The 19,278-nt window shown below is 47.6% G+C and overlaps 1 protein-coding gene across 7 annotated transcripts in view; it reads right to left on the reverse strand.

Annotated features, from left to right (window-relative positions):
• The window catches only part of SLC43A1 (solute carrier family 43 member 1), a 740,549-nt gene that overhangs the window by 331,728 nt on the left and 389,543 nt on the right, over positions 1-19,278 (reverse strand). The gene's annotated exons all lie outside the window — the stretch shown is intronic.

The following is a 19,278-nucleotide window of genomic DNA, read 5'->3' on the forward strand; positions in this document are numbered from 1 at the left end:
TGAGGCATTGGCACCCCAGATGTCAGCACAGGAAGCGGAGTTGTGTGCTGTAGTCAAAGCATGTCATCTCCTAGAGAATCAAAGGGGAAACATTTACACTGACAGCAGATATGCGTTTGGAATCGCTCACGATTTTGGGCCTATTTGGAAAGCACGGAATTTCCTGACTAGTGCAGGGAAGCCAGTGAGACTTGCAAAACTCATAGAGCGGCTATTTGAGGCCTTTCAGAAACCAGCAGAAGTTGCAATCTTGAAGGTAAAAGGGCATGCAAGGGGAAATGACAGGACAGCCAGAGGAAACGCTTTAGCGGACCAAGCGGCAAAGGATGCTGCCCTTATGGCATTGGGAGTCACACCCACTGTAGGGGTTGCCCAGGTAGCGGGGACAGATTCCCCTCATCAAGAGCAGTGGGATGTAGAAACTCTAATTCAGTTGCAGAACCAGGCCCCTGATGAAGAGAAGGATAAGTGGAACAAATGTAATGCTACCCAAAATCAGCAGGGCCTGTGGAGCGCTGACAACAGGTGGTGTCTACCCAGGAGTTTGTACCCAGTTTTAGCACAACTGGCACATGGAGTCAGTCATCTTGCTAAGGGCGCGATGGTGGCACTTACTGACTGCTATTGGATAGCACCTGGATTTAGTGCATTTGCAGCCAGGTTTTGTGCTTCATGTCTCACTTGTGCTCTGTACAATGCAGGGAGGCCTGTCCATGTTCCCCAAAAGCATTCTCCTAGGCCAGATTTCCCTTTCCAAAGAATTCAAATAGACTACATTCAGATGCCCAGAATAGGCACCTATGAGTTCGCTTTAGTTTGTATTGACATGTTTTCAAGCTGGCCAGAGTGCTGGCCGGTAGCCAAAGCAAATGCAAAAACAACAGCAAAGAAAATTTTGAATGAAGTAGTTTGTAGATATGGAGTTCCTGGAACTATTGAGAGTGACAGAGGAACCCATTTTACTGGGGAAGTAATGAAAGAGGTAATGGGAGCCCTTCACATACAGCAAGCTTTCCATACACCTTATCATCCACAAAGTAGTGGCAAAGTTGAAAGACTTAATGGAATTTTGAAAAACAGATGTGCAAAAATTAAAGCAGATACAGGAAAAGGATGGGTGGAAGCTTTGCCATTAGCCCTATATTCTGTACGAACTACCCCTAAACAACCACATGGGCTGTCCCCCTATGAGATTTTATTTGGAGGGCCACCCAAAACAGGGCTATATTTTCCCCAACAGTTGCAGGCTTCTCACTCTAGTCTGTTAGAATATGTTCAGATTTTGCAAAGAACTTTGAATAAAATACATGAAGGTGTTTATAAATCTATCCCCGACCCAGATTCTGTTTCAGGTATTCACAGAATCCAACCAGGTGACTGGGTGGTGGTCAAGCGACATGTCAGAAAGCCGCTAGAACCAAAATTTGACGGACCACATTTGGTGCTTTTGACAACCGGTTCCGCAGTCAAGTTGGAAGGAAAGCCCTCTTGGATTCACGCCAGTCACTGCAAGAAAATCCTGAAGTGATGATACCCTTTGAAAAAATGATGATGTTGTTCTTTTTCTTTTTGTTGTTTGTGAGAACTGAGACATGGAAACATAACCCTTTCATACAAATGTTAAAATTGTATGCAACCCATAGCAACGCTAGTGACTGCTGGGTGTGTTCTCACTTACATCCCCAAACAGGAACAATACCCATGATAGCAATGCCTCTCAAATTCACTGATCTAAACAGGACCAGAATAAACGGCTCATACATAGTCTCCAGAGCTAATGAGCATAGATCAGTAACTTTGATGGTTTCAAAACAGATAGACACTCCACAGATTTGTTTAAACATTACATGCCCGTTTAACACTAAATGTACACAGTTGGGCAATTCAGATTGCACCAGGGCAAAGATTACAGTTTATGGAGGAAACCATGGTCAATATTATTATATCCCAGATCCAGAACTAAATAGAACCCTTTACAGTACAAATTGTTCACAGTTCCCAATATGTGAAAATATCGGTTACCTGAGATTCCATGTTATTGCTTCCAGTTTCTTAGGCGCAGGCATACCGTCCATACGTAGAGGGTTATATTATATATGTGGAAATAAAGCTTACGCCTGGCTTCCTACTAATGTTACAGGTACATGTTATATTGGGAAGTTAGCACCTGCTTTGGCTGTTCGCAAAGATACAGTGCGAGCAGATCAAAGTCCAGAATACCCTTTAGTGTTCAAAAGAGAGCTGTTCACTGAAGGCGACATGGCATGGTCCTGGTTCCCTTCCTGGACAGGATGGGGAATTGAAGCAATGAAAAGAATAAATAATTACACTAGAATTGTAGATGAGATTATTAACCTTACTACCACTGATATAGGTTTATTAAGTGAAGAAATGGCTCAGATTAAAAAAGTAGTATTAGAGCACAGATTAACGCTGAATTTTCTCACTGCAGCTCAAGGTGGGATGTGTAAGTTATTTCGCACCGACTGTTGTATATACATTTCTGATAATGAGGACATTATTAAAGGACATCTTGCTAAGATAAGAGAACTACAGAATAAGGCCAGAGATATTGCTAAAGATGGATGGAACCCCTTTAAGGCTTTAGGAGGTTTTGGTGACTTTTTATATGGTATAGCAACATGGTTACAGAAACTAGGCGCTTACATTGCGATGTTCCTATTTCTCATATTTGTCATTTACTTCCTCATCAGGCTGTGCCTCCGTGTGACTACCCGCTGTACCGACAAATGGTCCACCAGCCCTGATGAACCCATTATTGTGAGAAAGTTAGGAGAGAGCTGAACAGGACGCCGTCTCTCTGCGCCAATGTAACTGGAGTCACCAGCAATCGGCTGAATGTAACGCGGAGAAGAATGGTGTCAAATAAACAAAAGGAGGGAAATGACATGGACATTCACTGTACTGTTCATTTAAGCACAAGAGACTCCATTTTGTCCTCCTTTGCTTTAGTGTTCTGTAACCTTCACCTAACACACAGAAACCTCTCCTACTAAACACTCTCTACTCCCCCCTCCCTTCTCAATGTTTTACTTCTGCAATTGTTCTATTCGCTAGCTTTTAATAATATATTTCTATTTGTTTAGCTCTTAATAACATATTTCTATTTGTTAGTTTTTAATAACATCTCACACCACCCCTTTCTTATCTATGTATAAAATAACATGTAATAATAAATTTTACACTGAACGGACATTTTAAACACAGTGATTGAGTCCTGTGAATCTGTTCCTGCAGCTGCAGTATTAACTTTGTTTTAGAGTCCCAATCAGAAATCAGTCATAACAAGGGCAAGCCATTTTTTGCACAAATTGTCCCTGAGTGATGACGTAGAGGCGTTTCTGGCTACATTTGAGAGGACGGCAGAGAGAGAAGGGTGGCCCCAGGACCAGTGGGTCGGCTTAATTGCTCCTTTCCTCACCGGAGATCCTCAAAAAGCCTATTTTGACCTACCACCAGAAGACGCTAAAGATTATCAAAAATTAAAGGCAGAAATACTGGCTCGGTTGGGGGTGACTACGGCTGTTCGGGCCCAACGAGTGCACCAATGGAAGTATCGTTCAGACCGGCCACTGCGATCTCAAATGCATGACCTGGTGCAACTAGTAAAAAAAAATGGTTGCAGCCCGAAGTGTTGTCTGGTCCCCAAATTGTGGAGCGGGTCATGCTGGACCGATACTTAAGGTCACTGCCAGCCGACCTTCAACGGTGGGTCAGCCATGGAGACCCCAAGATGGTGGAACGATATACAGTGGTGGAGGATCTGCTTGGTCCTACCAAGCGTCAAGGGCCCAGTCTGCCACAGCCTTTCCGACCAACTGCCGCCCTTCGAAAGGATGTCGCCAGGAGCCCTGGAACCAACACCCGGGAAGGCCAAGAGTCACACCCGTTACCCCCTCAGCGACCTGTTCCTGTTCGGAGAGGAGGGGATATACAATGTTGGCGATGTCATGCCTGGGGCCATACCCTAGCCCACTGCCCATTGCAGGAAGAGCCCATGGAATGCGGGGGTTCTTCGAAGGGGGTCTTTTTATGCCCATAAAGCCTGTACAACACATCTTGACCTTGGAGAGGGGAAATTTGAGTGTGAAGTCCAAGTGAACCACCACCCTGCACGGGCTTTGCTGGACTTTGGAATCATGGTGACCCTGGTTTACCCTAGAGTAATTGGGAATATCGGTCCGGTAAGCAAAATTTTAGGGGTTGTCTGCACTAGAGAGTACCCTCTCATCTCGGTGTCCATCTCCACAGCATGTGGCACTGGTACTCAAGAGGTGGGGGTGGTAAAGAACTTGGTACATGACGTTATCATAGGACGAGACTGTCCGTTATTTGCAAAACTGTGGGGACAAGGAGAACTATCTGAAAGGTCCAGAGACTGGGAAGAAACTAGTCCCTCTGTTCCTGTTGTTGAGGGTAATAACCCTGAGATGCCGCATGATCGGAATATGGACCCAGTTGATAAAAATGACAAGGATTTGGTTAATGGTGATGAAAGTAGTGCTGATACTGTTAAGGATGTCAAAATGTGGGGTTCACAGACCTACCTGAACACTGAGGGGGGGAACCTTCCCCGCTTCAGGTAATGCTGGGGGAAGAGGATGAGGAAGTGGCCTCTACCCTTGCCTTGCCAGATTTGGGTGTTCCCCAGGGGGCATTTGGTACTGCACCGGATGCAGGACCCCACTTTGGCCATGGCACGGGAACAGGTTGTAGTAATAAATGGGGAGCCCCAAGAGCCAGGTGCTAATGAGCGGTGGCCACATTTTGCAATATGTAATGAATTGCTTTATCGGGTTACTAAAGTGAGAGAAAATGTGGTAGAACAATTATTGGTACCCCAACAGTATAGACGCAGGGTCCTGGACCTGGCCCATGATGATGTTTTAGGGGGACACCTGGGAGTTGAAAAGACGGAGGCACGGATCGCCGAACGGTTTTATTGACCAGGCTTGAAAGCAGAGGTAAGGAGATACTGTACCTCTTGTCCCACCTGTCAGTTGACCTCTCCGGCGACCCATTTCCGGAGCCCGTTGGTCCCTCTGCCCATAATTGAGGTCCCATTCGAGAGGATAGCCATGGATATAGTGGGTCCCTTGGTAAAGTCGGCTCAAGGTTATTCTTACATACTGGTGATCCTCAACTATGCCACTTGATATCCTGAGGCGCTACCCCTGCGGAATACCTCCTCTAAGGCTATTGCCCGGGAACTATTCCAGTTGTTCACACGGACAGGTTTTCCCAAGGAAATACTCACAGACCAGGGCACCCCGTTTATGTCAAAGGTTATGGCTGATGTATGCAAACTATTCTGGATTAAGCAGCTGCGCACATCGGTCTACCATCCCCAAACAGATGGATTGGTAGAACGTTTTAATAAGACCCTTAAGTCTATGCTCAAGAGAGTGGTACAAAGGGATGGGAAAGACTGGGACTGCCTGTTACCAGCTCTCCTGTTTGATATCCGAGAAGTGCCCCAGGCCTCCACTGGGTCTTCGCCCTTTGAATTGGTATATGGGCAGAGACCTCGCGGACTACTGGACTTTGTTAAAGAAGAATGGGAAAGTGAACCAATCAGCATAAGAGTGTTCTTGAATATGTCTCTCAAATGCAGGAGAGGATCCGAACTGTGATGCCACTAGTTAAGGAACATTTACAAAAAGCCCAGGAGGCTCAACGACGGGTCTATATTAGGGCAGCCAAAATTAGGAACTTCCAAGTGGGGGATCGAGAGCAGTGTTGATTCCCACTGTGGAAAGTAAATTCTTGGCCAGATGGCAAGGCCCTTTCGAGGTTGTAGAGAAAGTGGGAGAGGTAAATTATAGAGTCCATCAGCCAGGTAAGAGAAAACCCTATCAGATATATCATGTAAACTTGTTAAAACCCTGGACAGACTGGGAACCAGTGACCTCCCTGGCTAGTACAAAACTTGAGCCTCGGGTTGGGGTGGAGAGTGTCCAAGTAGCAAATACCCTGTCTAAAACCCAAAGTCAGCAGGCAAAGTAGTTCTTGCAGAGAAATAAAGAAACATTTTCAGACTTGCCAGGGCTCACTAGTGTCATAGAGCATGATATTATCACAGAACCAGGAGTCAAAGTTTTTGTCCGGCCCTACCGCATCCCAGAGGCTCAAAGGAAGGCCGTTTCAGAGGAAGTAAAGGTGTTAGACCTAGGGATTATTGAGGAATCACAGAGTGAGTGGTCGAGCCCGATTGTGTTGGTACCGAAGCCCAATGGGACTCTGCGATTCTGCAATGATTTCCGGAAACTTAATGAAGTTTCCCGGTTTGATGCCTACCCCATGCCCCGGGTAGATGAGCTTATTGAAAGACTAGGCCCAGCCAGGTATATCACTACGTTAGACCTTACCAAGGGGTATTGGCAAATCCCGTTGACTAAGGCTGCTAGAGAGAAAACTGCTTTTTGTACCCCAGAGGGGAGTTTTCAGTACAAAAGGATGCCTTTTGGATTTAAAACTGCTCCAGCCACGTTCCAGAGAGCAATGGATAGGATTTTACGACCTCACCGGAAGTATACCTCAGTGTACTTGGACGATATAGTAATTTTTAGCAAAGACTGGGAATCACATTTGCCCAAAGTTCAGGCAGTGCTGGACTCTCTTTGGAAGGAGGGGTTTACAATAAACCCTGAAAAATGCGCTTTGGGAATGGAGGAGGTGAAATACCTGGGTTATATCGTGGGTAGAGGAGTAGTGAAACCTCAGGTCAACAAGATAGAGGCTATACAGAATTGGCCCCGCCCCCTCACAAAAAAGCAGGTACGTGCATTCCTGGGCATGGTGGGATACTACAGGAGGTTTGTACCCAACTCCGTTGACCGATCTGACTAAGGGTCGGAAATCGGTCATGGTGGAGTGGAATGCAGACGCTGAGAAGGCTTTTTTGGAGCTCAAGTCGGCGCTGTGCCAACACCCTGCCCTGGTAGCACCTAATTTTTCAAAAGAGTTTGTTGTCCAGACTGATGCTTCCGATGTAGGATTGGGAGCGGTGTTGTCACAGGTTATTCATGGCGAGGAACACCCGATAGTCTTCCTCAGCAGGAAGTTAACACCAGCGGAAAAAACTACGCTATAATTGAACGAGAGTGTCTGGCCATTAAGTGGGCTCTGGAATCCCTCAGATATTACCTTTTGGGGAGGAAGTTTAGGTTGATTTCTGATCATGCCCCTTTAACATGGCTGAGACAAGGAAAAGGGACTAATGCCAGGGTTACCCGGTGGTTCCTGGCACTCCAGGAATTTAAATTTGTAGTGGAGCATAGGCCCGGGAGACTGCATCAAAATGCAGATGCCCTCTCCTGAGTCCATTGTTTGAACTCCACTGTTGCCTCCACCCCCTTGGCGTTGGGGCACAGTGGGGGGGGGGGGGGGATATGTTCAGGACGCCGTGGCTGGGTCCTGGAAGGACGCCATGTTTCCCCTCTATTTGGTTTGTGGTCCCTTTAAGGGAATAAAATTGATTAACCCACCTGTTAGAGGAAGTGTGTTTAAAAACAAGACAGGAAGTGGTAGATGGGTGTGGAGGAGTGGAGAAGACATGGTGGATGGTGGGTGGTGTTTGTTTTGGGTTGCAGCAACAGACGTGGGCAGCAGTGTCCTGCTTGGAAGCCTCCTGGCAGGGGAAGCTACCTGCCATAAAAGATCAAGTACTGTTTGATAGAGACAGCTATTCTGGACTTTGCAAGTCGGTGAGACTAAAAACCTTTTCCTTTTGTTTTTGGCTGCTGTAAAGCTGTTTAAGTTTAATAAACCCCTTGTTGTGTGAAAAGCCTGTGTCCTGCGATCTACCTGATCCCCCGAACATTACAATATATATTCTTTAATTTAAGAATTATATTTTTCTATATTATATAATATTACATCTTAATATAGTATTCTTTGTAGCATCAAAAGTAGATCCAAAAATTCCTATGATTATTTAAGTCGCAATTATATAATTATAATTATATTCTTGTGTTTGGTTTTAAACTGTTGCTAAACTGCTCCCTTCGCTTTGTAGACATGTCCCGTTGTATACTTCCTGCTTCTGGTCTGCGTGTTTGCATTGGCTGCTGGTGAGGAGGGGTGGGACGGTTTGTGTCTATTAAAGTCACTGGTGGACTAGAGGGCAGTCCCTGAAGGAGGCCACGCCTCCGAAACATGTCGTCTTAGTAACAGTTGTTTACATCCTGTAGCAGTCAGCACGATCGCAGTATATTCCCTCCCCTGGCCGCGGGTGACGTCACGCATAGCTGGCTGGTTTGTGTGAATGTGTGGGCGGAGTGCGGTAGTGGATTGCAGGGCGGTGTAAGCCTGCAGTTTTTACTATACCTCGCTGCAAGTCCCTGTAAAAACATACAGACCAGGAGAGGAGGCTGTCGTGGAAACATTGATGCTGTTTACACACGCAATCTGTGAGTGCAATGCCTGCTTTTTAATCAATTTGACTTTTTAATAAACTATAATATACCAGGGCTGGCGTGCGCCCTCTCTTGTTTTACACTTTTTAGTAAAGCTGAGAGAATTGTTACGTTTGAATTAGGAACTGTTAAGCACTGTAGCCATAGGGGACAGCAAAGTGGCACCTTGCTGGGGCCTTTCCCCGTACGGCTGTCCTCCTATTGAAGCTTCGGAGTCTGCTATTGAAATTGCAAGTACTTCCAAATACGCAGTGGCTGAAAAAATCCTTATTGTCAATGTGTCCCTTAGAAAAACAATGTTAAATGAACTGTAGCATGTTTTTGCAAAAAGCACCAAAAAATGTATAGGTGTGAACCAGGCCTAAGATGTTTAGTAGCAGTGTCAGGTCACCTTGAGGCGAGGTGACAGATGCACACCGTAGGGATCAGGTTTGCACCGCAAGGTTGTGGACCCCATGGCTGATTGCTGCAGACGGGGGACAGATCCCACTGGGGTTAGAGCGTAAGGCCGCATACACACGGGCGGACTGTCTGACGGACTTGGTCAGCTGAAACGTGTTTCAGCGGACAGTCCGCTCGTGTGTGGGCTTCAGCTGACTTTTTCAGCGGACAGTCTGGCGGACTAAGTCTTTCGGAATTTCCGTAATATTGTCCGTCCAACTTTGGTTTCAGCGGACAGTCCGCTCGTGAGTAGGCAAGTTGGACGGACTAAGTATGGCGCATGCTCAGAAAGGATTTACACGGCCGAAGGTTGCATTGCAGTGTATTGGACGTCGTATTTCTAGTCCCGTCGTACGTGCTGTACACGTCATCGCGCAAGCTTTCAGCGGACTGTCTGTTCATCGTGTGTGGTCAAGTCCGTTCATTCAAAAGTAGGACGGACTGTCTGTCGGATTGTCTGACGGACTTAGTTGGCCAGACAGTCCGCCCGTGTGTACGCGGCCTAAGATTCCCTGGGGCGCGGAGTCTAAGAGCCAGCAGGTGTTCACCAGCACCTCTAGTGGTTAGGATGGACTTGGCTGCAACTGGCTCCAGGTCGTGACCCCCAGGTTCCCCCAGCTCACACCCACAGTAGGCAACAGGAGGATAGGGATAGTGAGGGACAAAGCCAAGCTCGGGGCCACAAGCAGACAGGAATAGTCAGGGACACGCCAAAAGGTCAGGATCACAGGCAAACAGGGATAGTCAAGGACATGCCAAAGTCGGTAACGGAACAACAGAAGAGCACACGGCAGGTAACAGAAAGCTAACACACAAAGGTTGATCAGCAGTGTTGGCCTGCAGTGCACAGGTTAATATAGAGCTCCCTGATAGGAGCTAGGGTGGAGCCATGCCAGAGGATGGATTACAAAAGCAGACAGGTGAGGGTCGGCTGGTCTCTAGATGAACACATGGGAACAGGTAAGCAGACAAACTATTGCATAACCATGACAAGCAGCAGCATGCTTTTTTTTGTACCACCTGTCATAATGGGGTTAAAATAACAAAAATCAGCCCTTTAGAGTACAAAAAGTGCAGAGAATTCCTACTATAAGGGGTTAATTTATACTGTGATACAGTGAAAGTAATAAAATATGATATATATAATATATTTTTGTGTTTATTGGCATATAACACACACTTTTTCCACCTTAAAATAGGGGTAAAATCGTGCGTGCATGTTATACGCCGATATATGGCTGCTTCGGAGGGGAAAGAGGGAACAAGTGCCGCCGAAATACAGAGCCGCAATCTCCTGTGAGCATGGCTCTGCTCGCAGTCACGCCCAGTCATACCCCCTGAATGGCTCCTAGGTTGATGTCCCAGCATTGGACCGGTGTTATGTCCATCATAGGAGCCAGTCTAAGGCTCGGTTCACACAGGGGGCAACGCGAGGCGACACGACTTGCCGCGCCGCGACCTGCCGCGACCTCAGCGGCGACTTGCAAATGACTTCTGTATAGAAGTCAATGCAAGTCGCCCGAGGTCGCCCAAAAGTAGTACAGGAACCTTTTTTCTAAGTCGGAGCGACTCGAGTCGCTCCTCTTAGAACGGTTCCGTAGTACAGAACGGGGGCGACTTGTCAGGTCGCGGCACGGCAAGTCGTGTCGCCTCGCGTCGCCCCCTGTGTGAACGGAGCCTAAGGGGCGGGACTGGACGTGACTGCGAGCCGAGTACACAGGAGATCCGGCTCTGTCTATTCCAGCAATGACAAGGCTGCAGATGGGCATGGATTAGCCTGAAATTATGGACAAGGCTGCAGATGGGCACTGATTGGTCTGTAATGATGGGCAAGGCTGCAGATGGGCACTGATCAGGTTGCAATGATGGGCATTGATCAGGCTGCAATAATGGGCAAGGCTGCAGATGGGCACTGATCAGGCTTCAATGATGGACAAGGCTGTAGATGGGCACTGATTAGGCTGCAATGATGGGCAAGACTGCAGATGGGCACTGATGAGACTAAAATAATGGGCAAGGCTGCAAATGGGCACTGATCAGGTTTCAATGATGGGCTAGGCTGCAGATGGGCACTGATTTGATTGCAATGTTGGGCAAGGATGCAATCATGGGTAATGGCGAGGCTGCAGATGGGCACTGATCAGGCTTAATTTCCTGAAACTTTCCTCTTAAAATTAAGGTGCGAGTTATATGCCTGTGCGTGTTATACGCCAATAAATTATATATATATATATATATATATATATATATATATATATATATATATATATATATATATATACACCCAGATGTAGGATATATGGGCATTCTAGCTAGGAGTCAGACATGAAGCTATATATATGAAGGGTGGAATGAAGAAATCTTTTATTTTGAAGTAGTACTAAAAGATGAGACTTCTTTTTTTCATTGATATAATTAATTTTATATATAATACACAATACTGGTAAAGGTTTACATTTTTCTTTTAACCACTTCCGGACCAGCCGCTGCAGTGTTACTGTGGCAGGTTCATTCGGCTGGGCAAATCGGCGTTACCTTACGGCGGCCACGCCGATGGGATTTGCTTCAGAACTGATCAGTCTCCAGGCCCAGGCCAATGATTTCTGGCCTGGACCTGTTGATTGGTCCCTGATGAATGAAATCCTCCCCTGCCGAGCGTATGTGCAGCAGCACCCAAGATGGCCGCTTAGACTGGGAGCTCCTCTCCAGCCTCGTAGCCTGCACCGCATCCATCTGAGCCCTTGTCTGGTTCGGCAACACTATCAGCCGACCGGGGAAGTACCCAGCCACCACCCGATGTCCGCAGGCTCAGCCCGGAGGGATATGTCTCCTCAAATGGACTCAGCATATTGCGCATGCGCGGGATCTCGGACGCAGACGTGCTCTGAGAGAGCTCCGCACGATCCGGCCCAAATACAGCAATATTGAGCACAGCCAGCGGGACAGCGGCGACAGAAACGACAGGGGGAAGCTTCGGGGAAGGTAATGAACAGTAGGGCTCGGGGTCAGCCGAAGAGAGGTCAGCGCAAAGCCTTGCAATTCACCGGGGGGTCCGGGTCCTCTCCTGAACGCAGGCCGCAATCCAAGATGGCGCCGAGACACTCGAGGCCCAGCCTCCGGAGCTGCAGCCTTCCTGCGGGATGGAGCCAGCAGAACCCCCCTGAAACTCCCCAGGGATCCATTCTCATCGCAATCTTCTGGGGACATGGAGGAAGACCAGCAGGGTGAGTCCCGTTCGCATCCCTCTTCCCCGGCCATAGATGAAGATGCACAGGAACTGGTGGGCTCCCCTGGATCCTCTATGGATAAAAATATGGCCGAAATGGCAGAGGCCATGTCCAGTCAGCTTAGCTCTGCTACCATAGCACCCCAGTCAGCATATTACTCCGGGGACACAGTGCTACTAGCCCGGTTCTCCACAATGCTACAACAGGAGCTTTCTAAGGCCTGCACTTTGATTACCACTGATCTTAAGAGGGACATTCACAGTATTGGTGAGAGATTTGACATAGTTGAAGCTAAGGTTGAAGGCACTGTCAAAAGGGTTAACCAGAACACCCATATGCTCACAGACCTCCAGGACAGGCTAGAGGATGCCCTCACAAAAATCGAGGACTTGGAAAATCGCTCTCGCAGATACAATGTGCGCATTCGCGGCCTGCCCGAAACGCATACCGATCTGGAAGGGGCAATGAAGGAGTTAATGAAGGAATTAATCCCAGACATTGCTCCGCATCACATGGAAATTGACCGCATCCATAGGGCCCTTACTGCCCCTAGATCTGATGGCCTGCCTCGTGATGTTATTGTTAAACCGCACTATTACCAGACCAAGGATAAGTTGATGCTTGCTGCCCGCAATCGGAAGGACTTGACTCTTTGTGGGTCGTCTATACAGTTATTTACTGACCTTGCTCCTTCTACGGTGCAAAAGCGTAGACATCTAAAACCCCTGTTAAAACACCTCATCAACAAGCAGATCAGATATCGGTGGGCCTTCCCCTTCAGACTATCTTTCACTTATAATGGCAAATCCTACTCATTTTCCACGTTGCCGGAGGGCGAAGATTTACTACTTAGCCTGGGCATTATCTCGAGAGACTCACCAGCCTCCTCCCCTCCGAATCCAGCACACCGCTCTCTCTCCCCACTCTGGATGGAGCGCAAGCGGAACCCACCTAGAGGAACCCCTCGGAAGACCTGAAAACTCACTCTAGTGCCCTCCTTACAATCCTGGACTTACCACTTGCAGAAGAAGGGATACTACTATTTTTTTTTGACCTGAGGGACACACCTGAGTCCGCCTGTGCCTGCGCGGCTGCGTAGTCACCCTGTTAGCACAACCATAGTGCAGTTCCCTATTTTTTGGGATCATTTTTCCCCGAAACGGTTCTCTCGTAACTGACTTGAAGTTATTGTGTTTTTCCTTTTTACTTTTATATTCTTTTTTATTATTCTTCTCTCTTTTTGGACATGTTTTTATAGCATCCTCACTGTTTGCTGTTTGAACCCTATTTTTGACTATCATGAGGGTGTGGGGTCTGTCCTGTGGTGGGGCCCGCTGGGACTCCCCTGGGAGGGAGGGCGCTGGGGCGGGGGGGACCATTTGGTGCCTGCTTGCCCTGGGGCCGTCGCTCTCGGGGTGGGACAGACTCACGCGGCTAGTGTAACTCTCTGTCCGATAGTATGCGAGACCTGAGTCCGCCCTGCTGGCCTGCTTTGGAGCAAGGGCCATTTGGGCTGGATCGGAAATCCATGCTGCTCTTTTGCAAGACTACCTTCCCTCTTCGGAGAGGGGTACCCTTGCCACTTCCGGAAAGGACATTAAATCTGGCAGGGATTATTTCCCACACTGTTATACGGTTTGCACAAGTTAACTGGTATAAGTTTGCGGGCCTACGGCCCTTGTCTTTTATGTTAACTAATCCTGTATTTCTTCTCTTTTTCCTCTTTCTTTCCACCCCCCATCTTCCCTGAGCCATGGTCCTGACCCTCACTTACACACGCTGGTACTGGAAGCCTGGGGACTGGGAGTCCCGTCTATTGGAGGCTATGCCCGCCCTCATTATACTACAAGGTAAGAGTGCTCTGCCCTACCACGATGGCCAAGTCATATTCGTCCGACTATACGGTGATCACCCATAATGTCCATGGCTTTAATTCCCCAATTAAAAGGACTAAAGCCTTCCAATTTTATCACAAACAGAAAGTGGATATATTGCTACTACAGGAAACACATTTTTCTAAGACGTCAGCCCCACGTTATCTTAATGTTAAATACCCACAGTTTTACTTAGCTAATGGACCCGATAAAAAGGAGGGGGTGGCCATAGCTTTTTCTAGACGAACCCCTTTTACGCCCATCACCATAATTAAGGATAAGGGTGGCAGATATATCATGGCAGTGGGACGTATCCATGACCAACTTGTTTCCTTTGTATCCTATTATGCTCCAAATTCAGGTCAGGTGGACTTTTTTAGCAAGATGTTGAGGACATTGATGCCTAAGGTCCAGGGACAGGTGATCTTGGGGGAGGACAGCAACATCCCGCTGGACAGAATTATGGATAAATCCAACCCTGACAGACCCGCTTTCAAAAGACCGCCGACTGGGAGCAATAGGGTAGCTAGACTGTTACACCTCTATGATTTAATTGACGCATGGAGAGAGTCCAATCCCACTACTAGGGATTATACACATTTCTCGCAGGTGCACCACACCTATTCCAGGATAGATCATATTCTGGTCCGCACACTTCTGCTCCCGTATCTAACGTCGGTATCAATACTGTCCACCCCCTGGTCGGACCATTCTCTGATTAAAATGTCTTTGACTGGGTTATGGTCCAAAGCTTCCCCAGCCCCGTGGCGATTGAATACTAGTCTGTTAAATGACCCCGTTTTGTACGCCGAAATAGAAAAAGCACTACAACAGTTCTTTACGGGTAATAAATCCTCGGACACGTCACCCACGATTAATTGGGCGGCTCACAAGGCCACAATTAGGGGCATTATGATACAAATAGGCTCTAGGCAAAAGCGGGCCCGAGACCATGCGATTCGGCAACTGGAAGCCAAATTAGACCCGCTGATGCGGGAACAACATGCTCACCCGCTCTGCGACATTAGACATACGATCGATGACGTTAGACTGGAATTGAACTTGGCTTTGAAGACTCAGGCGGAAAAACATATTGGCTGGTCTAAACATAGGTATTATACAATGGGTGACAAACCAAATACCATGTTAGCCAGGAAACTGGTTCCCCGACCCCATACACCTACATTACCCAAACTGAGGCTGTCCACGGGTCGCTCCACTCAAAACCCTGAACTTATCCTGAAGGAATTTCACAATTTTTACTCCAAACTTTATGGTTCACAGACCACGTACGATCCTCGTAGAGCTGACCTCTTTTTCCGTGATGCCCCGCTGCCCCAGCTGACACGAGCTCACGCGGATCTGATGGAGGCTGAATTCACGGACTTAGAGATCAAAATGGCGATTAAGTCGCTACACCCCTCAAAGGCCCCTGGACCAGATGGCTTTCCTGGCCAATATTATAGGAAATTCCAGGATGTCTTGATTCCTCACCTGTGCTCTTATTTTAATGAACTTCGGAGGGGAAGCAAGATACCCCTACATGAAAATGTAGCATATCTCAGTGTCATTCCTAAGCCAGGCAAGGATCATGGGGACTGTGCGAACTACTGACCGATCTCCCTGATCAACACAGACCTAAAGATTTTAACGAAAGTTTTAGCGTTTAGACTCAACACCTTCCTGCCGAACTATATTCATCCTGACCAGGCCGGCTTTGTCCCGCACAGACAGTCATCGGATCAGACCCGCAGGCTAATCAATCTTATATCAGCAGTGCAGTCGGACTGGGACGGTGGGGGCCCTAGACGGGGAATGTTGCTATCGTTGGATATTCAGAAAGCGTTTGACTCCCTTTCTTGGGAATATTTATTTGATGTCCTACGCAGATATGGTTTTGGCGAACGCTTTTTGACTCTCCTCGGAACGCTTTATGACACTCCGTCGGCATCGTTGATGCTGCGAGGATATTCCTCTAGGCCTCTTCCGATTAGAAGGGGTACGAGGCAGGGCTGCCCACTGTCCCCGCTCCTGTTTGTCCTTGCGATAGAGCCACTGGCTATCAGGATCAGAGAATGTCAGGATATCCAGGGGATTAGGTGTGGAAATAGGGATCATAAATGCTTACTGTTCGCTGACGATCTCTTGCTAACACTGACGTCACCAATTACTTCCCTCCCCAATCTATATGCGATCCTTCAACCCTTCTCTGAAATTTCGGGGTTAAAAGTTAACCAGTCTAAATCTAAAGCGCTCAATCTTTCCCTGTCGGAGGCCACACAGAAGGCTCTAGAGAGCTCATATCAATTTAAATGGGAGCCGGAGGCACTGCCATATCTTGGCATTTATCTGACCCCGACTATTCAGTCGTTATACAGGAAGAATTACCCCCCACTCTACAAGATACTGACAGAGGACCTAGCGAAATGGCAGGTACACCCTCCATCGTGGTTCGGCAGACTACACTCTATTAAAATGAATGTGTTGCCTAGAATACTGTATTTGTTCCACACCCTGCCGGTGGCTCTACTGCGTAGGGATCTACAAATGTTGCAAAATGAAATCCTTAGGTTTATTTGGGGACATAAAAGGCCCAGGGTGAACAGGAGCACAATGTACACTCTAAAGAAACATGGGGGACTGGGCCTGCCGGACCTGCAGAAATATTTTCATGCGGCCCAGCTGGCCCACCTCACCAGATACCATTCACGCCACACACATGCTATCTGGATGGATATGGAATCTTATTCCTGTCGTCCCTCACAGGTATCGCAGCTATTGTGGCTTCCAATGAAAGATAGACCACTGATATTGTGTCCTACCCTGTCACTGGCTTTGGCTATATGGGACAGACTGTCAAAAATATATAAATTCAGATCATCCCACAATCCGCTGGCGCCATTACTTAACAACAAACACTGTTCAGCTGGTGGACAAATAAGGGGCTACTGCGCATCGCTGACCTGTGCGACCATAGGGGCATACTTTCTGAACAAGCTCTGATGGAAAAATTTGATATGCCGTCTTCAGAGAAGTTTCGATGCGCCCAACTGCGAGATTTCGTACAGAGTGTGGCCCGTAGGGGAGACCTGGGGTCCCTGACTCCCATGGAGCAGTTGAGTACGCAATATGACAAAATTAGAGGCCATTTATCAGCCATCTACACAATACTTAGAGGTCCAGTGAAGAAGTTGAGTTATATGATCCAATGGGAGCAGGACCTTCAGGAATCCTTTGAATTAGATGATTGGTGCACGCTCTCTGAGACGGCATATCGCTCTCTCACCAACACATCGGTGATAGAGGCGAACTACAAGGTATTGTTAAGGTGGTACATGGTCCCAACCAGATTGGCCGCTTTTGTTCCGGGAGCTACGTCCCATTGTTTCAGGGGATGCGGCCAGGTGGGGACCACCTACCATATTTGGTGGTCATGCCCGAAGGTCAGAAGGTTTTGGATTAGAGTGTATAACTTTGTCTACACAATCACAGGACTGAACCTGAAAAAATCACCTAAGCTGGCCCTCTTGGGGGGCACAGCGGCAGGGGCTTCCAGACCTCAGCAGAGGCTCCTTACCTTTCTATTTATTTCAGCTAAGATCACCATAGCTCGTAACTGGAGATCTGCCGCATTACCGATAGCCCAGCTCAAACATAAAATGTCATGGTTAATGCTAAACGAACGGCTATCTGCGCTGTCTCAAGACAGGATGAAAATGTTCCATAGAATATGGGATCCATGGATTGTCTATCTAACTAACGATCCCAGGACACGCGCTGTTTAACGCTATTATAGTAGCAAGGATTCGAGGATCCAGGACTACGGCTCCCCCCCCCTCCCTCCCAGCTCTCCCCCAATTCTCCTTTTTCTCCACCTTCTCCTATTTTCTAATCTTCTCTCTTCCTCTGCTATTGGGTCTTTCCCCTCTTCTTTTCTGTTCTTTGTTTTCTTTAAATCTCTCATTAGCGGTGCTAGCTGCACGATTGGACATGTATAAAACTCAAGAGGTAACAGCATCGGCAGTTGGGATCCTGTGTGATCCAGGGTTTTTAGTTGTGGAACCTGAGTTGCCGCTGCCAACATGTCTTAGGAACTGACCGGTGTTTTGCTCAATTGTGCATCGTGCTAGATGTAATACTTTGCCGCATTAATGAGACTTTTGTTTGTATTGTACTGAAAACCTTCAATAAAAATATTGAAACATAAAAATGGACTCAGCAGCAGCACGGCCCAGCCACTCCAAAATGGCGGCCGCGCCCTCACGAGGCACAGACTGTGCAGAGGAGGAATCCATAGCCAACCAGGACCAAACTGCCTCCCTGGCCGCATACCGGAGCACAACAGTGAGTACACCCCTGGAAGTGGCCCCCTCCCCTGCATCCACCAAATCCCTGTTAGGGAGGTCACTGGGAGGCCCTGTCATGACACCATTACAGGAGCATCTCACCAGCCAGACCCCTGGGACCAGGATCCAAAAGACACCAATCTGACCCCCTCAGACTTCCCCTCCATGATGGCAGCTTTCACCAAAATGCTATCTAGGGGTCTAGCCCAAACTGTGGTCCAGATTACAGCCTCTATCCATACAGATCTGCAGCATATAGGCACGAGAATAGAAGTAATTGAGAAGAAAGCAGGCCAAGCCATCTTGAGAATTAACCAGAACTCAGCCAGTATCCAGAATCTCCAGGATCAACTAGAATCAGCAGTCTTCAAAATCGATGACCTTGAAAACAGATCGAAATGCTACAACTTCAGAATTAGGGGTCTTCCAGAGTCTGTTAAAGAGGTCTACCCAGCAGTCCAACACTTTATTAAAAGTTTTATACCAGACATACCAGCACACTGACTGGAACTGGACAGAGCCCACAGAGAGCTATAACCATTACTCTCAAATGGTCCACTGAGAGACGTCATAGTAAAATTCCACTTCTACAAAATTAAAGAGGATGTGATGAAGCTGTCCCACACCACAGAAAAGCTGGAAGTTATGGGCCACCAGATTCAAATCTTTGCAGACCTATCGCCATACATGGTACAAAAGCGACGATCTCTAAAACCATTGCTTCAAATCCTAGTGAATAAAGACATCCCATACAGATGGGCTTTCCCGCTTCGACTGAATTTCTCATACCATAACAAGCCATACAGTTTGTCCTCTTTTCCAGAAGGTGAATGATTACTCCTGCACTTGGGACTGATTACGCAGGAATTGGCTCAACCCCCATCCAATAGAGGGGGCACCCTCATCAAAACGACCATCGCCGCCAAGTCCACTGACTCATGTATGGCAGAAG

The sequence above is a fragment of the Lithobates pipiens genome, unplaced genomic scaffold (assembly GCF_037356315.1).
Source record: "Lithobates pipiens isolate NorthernLeopardFrog02 unplaced genomic scaffold, aLitPip1_a1.2 Scaffold_19, whole genome shotgun sequence".
Taxonomy (NCBI): Eukaryota; Metazoa; Chordata; class Amphibia; order Anura; family Ranidae; genus Lithobates; species Lithobates pipiens.